Source organism: Triticum dicoccoides, chromosome 4A (genome assembly GCF_002162155.2).
Source record: "Triticum dicoccoides isolate Atlit2015 ecotype Zavitan chromosome 4A, WEW_v2.0, whole genome shotgun sequence".
Taxonomy (NCBI): domain Eukaryota; kingdom Viridiplantae; phylum Streptophyta; class Magnoliopsida; order Poales; family Poaceae; genus Triticum; species Triticum dicoccoides.
The window spans coordinates 676,202,845-676,211,914 of NC_041386.1; the positions used below are offsets into that span (position 1 = coordinate 676,202,845).

The 9,070-nt window shown below is 44.3% G+C and overlaps 1 pseudogene; it reads left to right on the forward strand.

The window, feature by feature from the left end:
* LOC119284055 overlaps positions 1-2,078 on the forward strand; it is a 136,001-nt pseudogene extending 133,923 nt beyond the window's left edge.
* Positions 2,079-9,070: the final 6,992 nt, after the last annotated feature.

Here is a 9,070-nt window from a genome sequence, read left to right on the forward strand (position 1 = left end):
TTATCCCCTGCTCCCTGGTGGATCCCCGGCGGCTACGCGGCTCATCGTAGTCGTGCTCTGTCGTAAGGAGACGCTCTCACCATCGCCACCGAGGCGGATGAAGTAGAGATGTGTAGATGTGTAGTAGACATTTGGATGTCGCAGATCTAGTGTTGCATAATTTTTTATTTGACATTCAGATACACTGCTGGAGCTCATGCTATCCCCTTGATGTGCTGCTTGTCTGAATGTTTGTAGCTCAAAGCTTCTGTAGCATTTTCACCTGGAAACTAGTGATGCAGGATTTTGATGTGTTGTACGGAATTAGTGGTACTGACTTGATGTGCTGCAGGAAACTAGTGATGTAGGATTGATGTGTTTTCTGATTTTTTGTAGTTTCAGAGAAACATATATGTTGTTTTTACTATTTTTGCAACATGGGTCCTGTTGCAGAAAATTAAATGAGGCAGAGATGTTTTAATTTTTGCAACAAGGGTTTTGTTGCAGAAAATTAGACGTAACGGAAGATGTTGTTGCAATTTTGGCAACAAGTATCTTGTTGCAGAGAATTAGACACGTGAAAAATGTTGCAGAAAATTAGACGTGTGAAAAATGTTGCGGAATATTAGACGCGGTAGGAGATGTTGTTGCAATTTTTCTAAGGGACTTGTTGAAGAAAACTAAAGAAGAAGAGGTTTTGCAATATGAGTCTTGTTGCAGAAAATTGTAGAAGATGAGGTTTCGCAACAAAGGTCTTGTTGCGGGAAATCAGAGAAGACCAGATCTTGCAACAAGACCATTGTTACAGGAAATGTTCTTGTTACGAAACCGCGCGGGGCGCAAATCTGTCAGGAGCCGGGGGAAAGAGTGCTATTGTTTCTGCAACAGAGCGGTTGTTGCGGGAAATAACTAGTGGGCATGCGGGGCACGGGCAGTAGATCGGGCGTCTATCAGGTAGTGCATCCAACGGATAAAATCAGAAAATCAGTCGGCCAACGCATAGCGTCGCCCATAAAAATAGTATAGAAGCGCACCAAAACCATAGAAAATTATAATAAACATGACATGAATACTTCATAAATTATAGATACGTTCGAGACGTATAAAATACCGATCTTGGGCTGGAGGAATAGTAGCAGATGCTTTTGGATTAATGGTCTACTTATCATGGAAGTAATGACTGTATGGGATTTATTGCATGAATGATTATAGTCATAAATATTTCTATTATTGTCAATTTCTCAACTATAATATCTTACCATGTCGTTTTCCTTCTTTCGAGAGAGATAACTCTAGTGAACCTATGGACCCCAGGTCCATTCACCAAAAATACTTTCATCTACAAAAAATGCGTTGCTACCATTTTACTATACAGACTACCAAACTATCTATTTACTTTTAATCTTGTAACTAGCAAGATAAGGGGCTTGACAACCCTCTTTGATTGTTGGGTCCAAGCATTTTATTTTTCCTATATGCATGTGATGTTTATCTTTTTAGTTTGAAGGTCTTACTGGTTCGATGAAACCTTGATTCTCAACTGAGAGAAAGACTTTGCTTCTATGCTACATCATCCTTTCTTTCTAGGGAAATCCAACAACTCCTATGGGAGTACCAACGACCCAAACTATGGGCTACCAGAAACACCGATGACAAGGAGGACCCTGCTCCATACCACCCTACTATTCCACGGGATGATCCTTTGGTTAATTAAGTGTTGTCGAGGTCAAAAATAGGCCACATCGGAAGTATTAGTCAAAATTGGGTGTCTACGCTAGACTAAAACCGCTCGAAGCATTATCCATGACAAAAATATGTGAGTTGATTGGTTGAGAGATGATTTGTAAACTTTTGTGAGAATTCAAGGACAAAAAATACATTTTTCCCTTGAAAGAATCATCAACATAACTAACTTTTGAAGGCTTTAACCTCCCGAACTGAAGAGAGTACCTCCTAGGGTCCCTTAAATACAGAAATGAGGATCTATACGTAGTTGGTAATCATATGAAAGAAGTTCTATGGTTACTGGTGATCCAACATGGTTCAAAATAGCAGATGGACTTAAGATGAGAGATACACTATATATTTCACGTGTGTAGCAAGCACATGCTTGTACATAGCAAAGCACATCTTTAAATTTACTACTGAATTTTAAATTTTTACAGGTCAACCTTGACATAAGATGTAAGGGCATCTTCAAAGAAGACTCACAATGCTCGGGTATATGTCCAAATCATGGCGTCCGGACCACTTGTATCACCTAAAGACACAAAAATAGCCCCGTAAAAACAGCTGGGTACTTGAGCACCATCCACGCGCAGGAGATCCGCTCGGGCGAGTGTCCATCAAGAGCCCTAGCCATCCGAACAAATAGGGGCCAGGAGGAGATGCAAGAGGGATACATCGGTGCCCCTGAGCTCTTGTATGGAGCAAGGTGCTCGGGGTATCCTTGCTTGTGTGACTTACATGGTTTCAATGACAAAGTGTATTTCTACGTCTTGAGCTTGCGTTGGATTTCCTTAAAGAGGAAAGGGTGATGCAGCAATAGTAGCGTAAGTATTTCCCTCAGTTTTTGAGAACCAAGGTGTCAATTCAGTAGGAGGCTCCTCAAAAGTCCCACGCACCTACACAAACAAACAATGAACTCGCAACCAACACAATAAAGGGGTTGTCAATCCCTTCACGGGCACTTGCGAAAGTGAGATCTGATAGAGATAATATGATAAGATAAATGTATTTCTGATATTTTATAATATATATTGGAAAAGTAAAGATGCAAATAAAAGTAGATTGAAAGCTTGTATGATAAAAAATAGACCCGGGGGCCATAGGTTTCACTAGTGGCTTATCTCAAGATAGCATAAGTATTACAGTGGGTGAACAAATTACTGTTGAGCAATTGATAGAAAAGCGAATAATTATGAGATTATCTAGGCATGATCATATATATAGGCATCACGTCCGTGACAAGTAGACCGACTCCTGCCTGCATCTACTACTATTACTCCACACATCGACCGCTATCCAGCATGCATCTAGAGTATTAAGTTCATAAGAACAGAGTAACGCATTAAGAAAGATGACGTGATGTAGAGGGATAAACTCATGCAATATGATATAAACCCCACATTTTTATCCTCGATGACAACAATACAATACGTACCTTGCAACCCCTATTGTCACTAGGTAAGGACACCACAAGATTGAACACAAAGCTAAGCACTTCTCCCATGGAAAGAAAGATCAATCTAGTAGGCCAAACCAAATTGATAATTCGAAGAGACTTGCAAAGATAACTCAATCATACATAAAAGAATTCATAGGAGATTCAAATATTTCTCATAGATAAACTTGATCATAAACCGACAATTCATTGGATCTCGACAAACACACCGCAAAAAGAGTTACATCGAATAGATCTCCGCAAGAAACGGGGAGAACATGGTATTGGGATCCAAAAAGAGAGAAGAAGCCATCTAGCTAATAACTATGGACCCGAAGGTCTCTGGTAAACTACTCATAACTCATCGGAGGGGCTATGGTGTTGATGTAGAAGCCCTCAGTGGTCGCTTCCCCTCTGGCGGAGCGTCGGCGAAGGCTCCAAGATGGGATCTCGCGGATAAAGAAGGTTACGGCAGTGGAAATTGTTTTTCGTTGGTTCCCTGGATGTTTTCGGGGTACGTGGATATATATAGGAGGAAGAAGTAGGTCGGTGGCCGCCCGAGGGGCCCACGAGATAGGGGGCATGCCCTGTAGGGGTGGGCGCGCCCTCCACCCTCGTGGCCGCCTCGGCTGCTTCTTGACTTGCACTCCAAGTCCTCTGGATCATGTTTGTTCCAAAAATCATGCTCCCGAAGGTTTCATTCCGTTTGGACTCCGTTTGATATTCATTTTCTTTGAAATACTGAAATAGGCAAAAAAAACATCAATACGGGCTTGGCCTCCCGTTAGTAGGTTAGTCCCAAAAATAATATAAATGTGTAAAATAAAGCCCATAAACATTCAAAAGGGGTAATATAATAGCATGGAACAATAAAAAAATATAGATACGTTAGAGACGTATCATGTATGTTGATCGTTTGCAGCGGCGAGCCCCCATCGCTGGATCCTCTCCTTTCATGGTCGGAGGAGCAGCGGTTGCACCATAGTGTTTGGGTCGTGGAAGCCTCATTTGGCATTCGGTCACTGCAGTCGTCACCTTTGGCTCAGTCACAACTATAGTGGGGGTGGGCATGTCACCGCTTCTAATAAGAACTCCTCCCCAACCGCGACAATGGAGGGTACTGGCATCGTCCTCGCGGTCGTAGCCACCACGCGCGTCACGACCGATGCCCGGTGTATTGTTATATGGGACACTAATCGCCGTCCTCGTCATCGAGAAATTCATTCCTCTTTTGTGGTCCAGGATACCTGAAGCCTATACCCCTACTTGGCACGTTAGATGTCTACTGGTGATCGTCGATATCAGATATCGAAGAGACCCCCCTTTTAGATGTTTAGCCAGAAGTCAAAATACTTTAGAGTGCATTAGAGGGAGGTTTTATTTATCCCGGTTAAAGCCACCAAGGAGGTGTAACACCCTGCGTCCTTTGCGGTGTTCTTGCCATCCTTAAATGTGTGTGTGTCTCGTTAGAAGTAGAGTCTGCAACAGTCTTCTCTAGCTACGACCTTCTACCAAATTATATCAGTAGCAGAAAAGAGTGGGCGGATATATGTCACACGGTCAGAAGGTGGAGATGGTATTAAAGTACTCTTCATACTTGACAAGTGACAACTTCACCTAGCTGCCGCAGTTTAGGACAACACACCTCTCTGGACATCATCATACTCCTGTAGGGGGGACGCAAGCTTTCAAGTGAAAAGCGTAGGCCACCCCGAAAGGGCCCACCGGGCAACACCTGTGTCAGGTGGGAGACCCCCGGGAAGGGCCCAAGTCCTCTCATTTAGTGACTGGAGAGAGGTGCTCGGGGACCCTGAGCTCTACCTTTCCAAACATTCTTGGGATTTCCCATTCCTCGTTCCGTCGCGGTGCCAAAGCCGGTAGGTCATAGTTGGTCCGGGGGACTGCGTCCTCCATATCGCAGACAATATTCCTTTCCTGGTTTCTCCTATTCTTAAACAAATTCTTGATTTACCTTGCATTGGTTTTTCTCTAGGAGTTGGTGTATGAGAAAAATGTGTTGAAATTGCTATACGAGTTGGTGCATAAGAAAAGTAACTTGAAATGACCCGTGGAGCATGGAAAGAATGCATTACTCGCTTGGTGGTGCTATATATCTAGGCATCTTTATTCACTCATGTTGAGGTGGAAAGATACATTTATCTGGGAACAATGTACATCGTATGTATTGAAGATCTTCATAAATATTGGATGTTTATGGTGCATGTGACGTTCTCTTATTCAACTTTGTCCATACTTACCATTATCGTTATAAATTTTAGTGAGCCAACTCATTTGTTCTCTCCCGGTTGACCAATATGTGAATGAAATTAAGAAAATTCAAAAATGTAAAGATTTGACATGCAGGTGATGATTAGAAGTAGTAAGTATTTCGCGTGGCCTGGCTCAAAATATTGAGAATGATCCAAACATTAGCTTGAATCTAGACTACTTTGGTCGTAAGAAGAAATGAATTTTGCATTTCGATAGTAAACAGATATTGAGTCCATACATTTGTAGTTTTATTCCAAAAGAATAATATAGAAGATCCACTGCCCAAAGGCATATATAATGCATATTGTACAAATAAGAACAAATGACCCATCCTTTATTTTTGTTTTAAGCATTCTATTTCTGCTTGACATAGTATTAGATTGTGGTTGTGGTAAAGGCAATAACAGACGACTTCAACGGCGAAACATGCATCGGATGGCGAAACATTCTGGCGTGGCTTTTGCCTTTTCCGAGGTGAATGCGGAGTATTAGCCTGCGGATAGCGACGGCGAAACACGCATCAAGCACCGACATTGGAATGGAGAAAACCAGAGAAACAAATTCACTGAAAAACATCGCAACAGCCACCATCGGTGAGATAGGGTGTCATGCAGCGATGGTGAGAACCAGGGATAGGATGCGACAATAACTGTAGATCACCAAAGACAAGGAGCTGGTGGCGCACAGGGTGCAGGGGTGGCGCAGGCAGGGGCGAAGCCGACGATCTCAAGGCGGTAGGGAAGGTGGCGGCGGTGCGGAGGAGGTCAGGTTTATCGTTTATGTGGTGATGGGGTGGGTTTTCTCGGTTGTTTCAAAAAATTCGAGGCTTGCAACAAGACACAAGCAAACCGACGCCGAGACTGGATGAGCGCACATGATTTCTCCGCTTACATCGTGATGGACGGCTCGGATTGAACGAGTGCTCCACCGTGCTTCTTTAGGTTGTTGCCATTAAGTTTTGCTTCGATCCGGTCATCAAGTGGAACGTCACGAGTCCGTTCTGCATCCATTTTCGTTCTTGTGTTTGGTTCGACCGAGAAAACGGAATCTTCTTGTTCCCTGGAATGACATATTCAGATTCGGAATGCTTTGGTACCTCCAAATTGAAGGAACTACGTGGAACGCCTCACGTCCCCCGCTTTCTCCTTGGCTCTCCTCTATCCCACGACAGGCCATGTTGCGGCCACCACCCACCCCTCATCTCTCATAACCAGCCAGATCCTTTGATCGACCCGGGAAGGAGATGAGCGTTGCAGATGCTGACAGGATCCTCGGGTGGAAGGAGGCTAGCCCTTGCGGGATCCTTCGGCGGAAGGAGGCGAGCATTAGCGGAAGAAGATTGGTGCTAGCAGGATCCTCAGCTGGAAGGAGGCGGGCACTGGTGGCGCATCTCGAAGGAGTTGATGGTAATGAGTCTTGCCAGGAGGAGAAGCCCGCCTACGCGTATGTCGCCTGCCAAGGATGTGTAGGGATCTGGCCGCCAACTGCAAGTGACATGCAGGAAGCAACAACGAACCTTATCAACAGATAGACGAAGCCGCAACGAACCTCATCAACAGATAGGAGCGGTCAGAGAAATTTCATGGGTGGCAGATCTGGGCACGAAAGCCATGAACAGTGATATCCACTCCCCCTTCGGCTCATATTCCCAACCCTAATTGTTGCCTTCGAAGTCTCCTCCCTCCTCCCTCCTCAGTCCCAACAATTTGCAAGGTGTGAAGGCTTTCAGGAAATCCATATCAGTGTCACATCTAGTTTTCGTGGATGACTCCTTAATCCTTATGTAGGCAAATTATTTCAATGATACTAGCCTACATTGAGAAACTGATGACTATTACGTTGCGGAGACAAGTCTGATATTTTTCCGCCCTATGTAACCCAGATAATTCAACAGTAGAGGTTTGGGTTATTCTTGATATCACCAATGAAGCTATTACTGACATGTTTCCTGGATTACGCCCTATAGTTGACAGATCATACTGCTTTCAGCATCTTATTTCACAGACTTTGTCGAAAACTTATTTGGTGGAAAGAGAAACTGCTTTTCTTTAGTGGTAAAAAAGTATTGATTAAAGCTATCATCCAAGAAATTATGTATTCTGCATTAACGGTTTTCAAGATACCAAACATGTATGCAAAGGAGCCCTAATTACTGCAATGTTCCAATTATAGTAGGGAGATGATAGCCAGCAAAAACATATGCATAGTTTTGCATGGTGGAAGATATGCATTTTAAGAAAATAAGGAGGCAAGGGTTCAAAGTTATGGAATGTTTTAGTAGGTTATGTTATATAAGTAGTGGTGTCACCTAATCTCTAAACCACATTCTCTATATGCCCAGCAATCCAAATTATCTAAACCAATTTATTTTCAGAGGTCCATTAGTTTCATTGTCAAGGGCACCCCCCGAATTTTCACTAAGAGAAACAAACAAATTAATTTTTGGGTAACTCTAACCGATCCCCTATCTGGGGTTAGAGGAGTATAAAGTCAGTTTTATTCCTCTAGCGTGCACCTAACCGAACCCCAATAGCCAATAGAGGAGGAAAAATTATCCTCCAGGATGCAACCCCCGCCCATATTTACATCACCACTCGGCGGTGGAGTAAAAATTCTTCAAATTCTCTTGCCTCCTCCGCCTCTCCTCCCCCCTTCCTACCGCCCCATCTCCTCACATGGCCGGATGCAGTGGCCAGAGGTCCCCGTCGCCGACCCGCAACACGGATCCGCGCAACCATGCGAGTTGCGCATCTTCCGGCAGATCCTCCTCAAGTAGCTGCAGCCACGTCGATGACGCCTCTCTGACCTACCTCTCAGGCTTCCCCAACTTTCCTGCAACACGGCCCCTGCAGAGGAAGTTCCACGATGTCTGGCAGCGGGGGTGGGGGACTTGGGTGGCGGATATCAGGGACAGAGAGACCGGGAAATGCCATTGGCTCGGGTCCTTCCACGCGGACGAACTCGCCATGCTCGAGTACAACCGGTTGGAGGTCCGGCTGAACGGCTCGGCGGCACCTTAACTTCCCATTTGGGACGGCACCCGTCGAGCTCCAGCCTCTGCTGCAGGGAACGGTGAGTGTATCGGTGGCCAGAGAGTACCGGAAGGCGAGGGAGTTCCTTGCGGCAGAGGCAGCCAACAAGGAGTAAACGAGCTGGTGGAGGCAGAGCAGAAGGGATTCGGCGACCAGGCAGTGGACGGGGAGTCATCGTCCTCTCTGATGATGATGAGGAGGTGGTGGATATCGACATTGAAGAATGACACTGCATCTTCCTAGATAATGGCGACGATGGCACATGGCCGGACCCCAAGATCGGTGCGACGATGCAAGCTAGCCAAATGGATAGCACTGTATAAGAGTGATTAGAGTTTATGTTTAGGTTGAGTTTAAGTCGAAGTTTAATTTAAGTAGAATCTATGTTGAACTTTAAGCAAATTTCGGTGAGTATATGTACATTATACCAAATTTTGGTTGTTTAAATCGAATATATGTTGAACATTATGCAAATTTGGTTTTTACTCTATTATATATAAGGGATCGGCTAGGTCTGGTTAAAACTTAGTGGAGTAAGTATACTCCATTGAGAGTTTACTCCGCCGGATCCTCCAATATGTTTAGAGAATCGGTTACAGTATGGTATAACAAAACAAAAACGAAA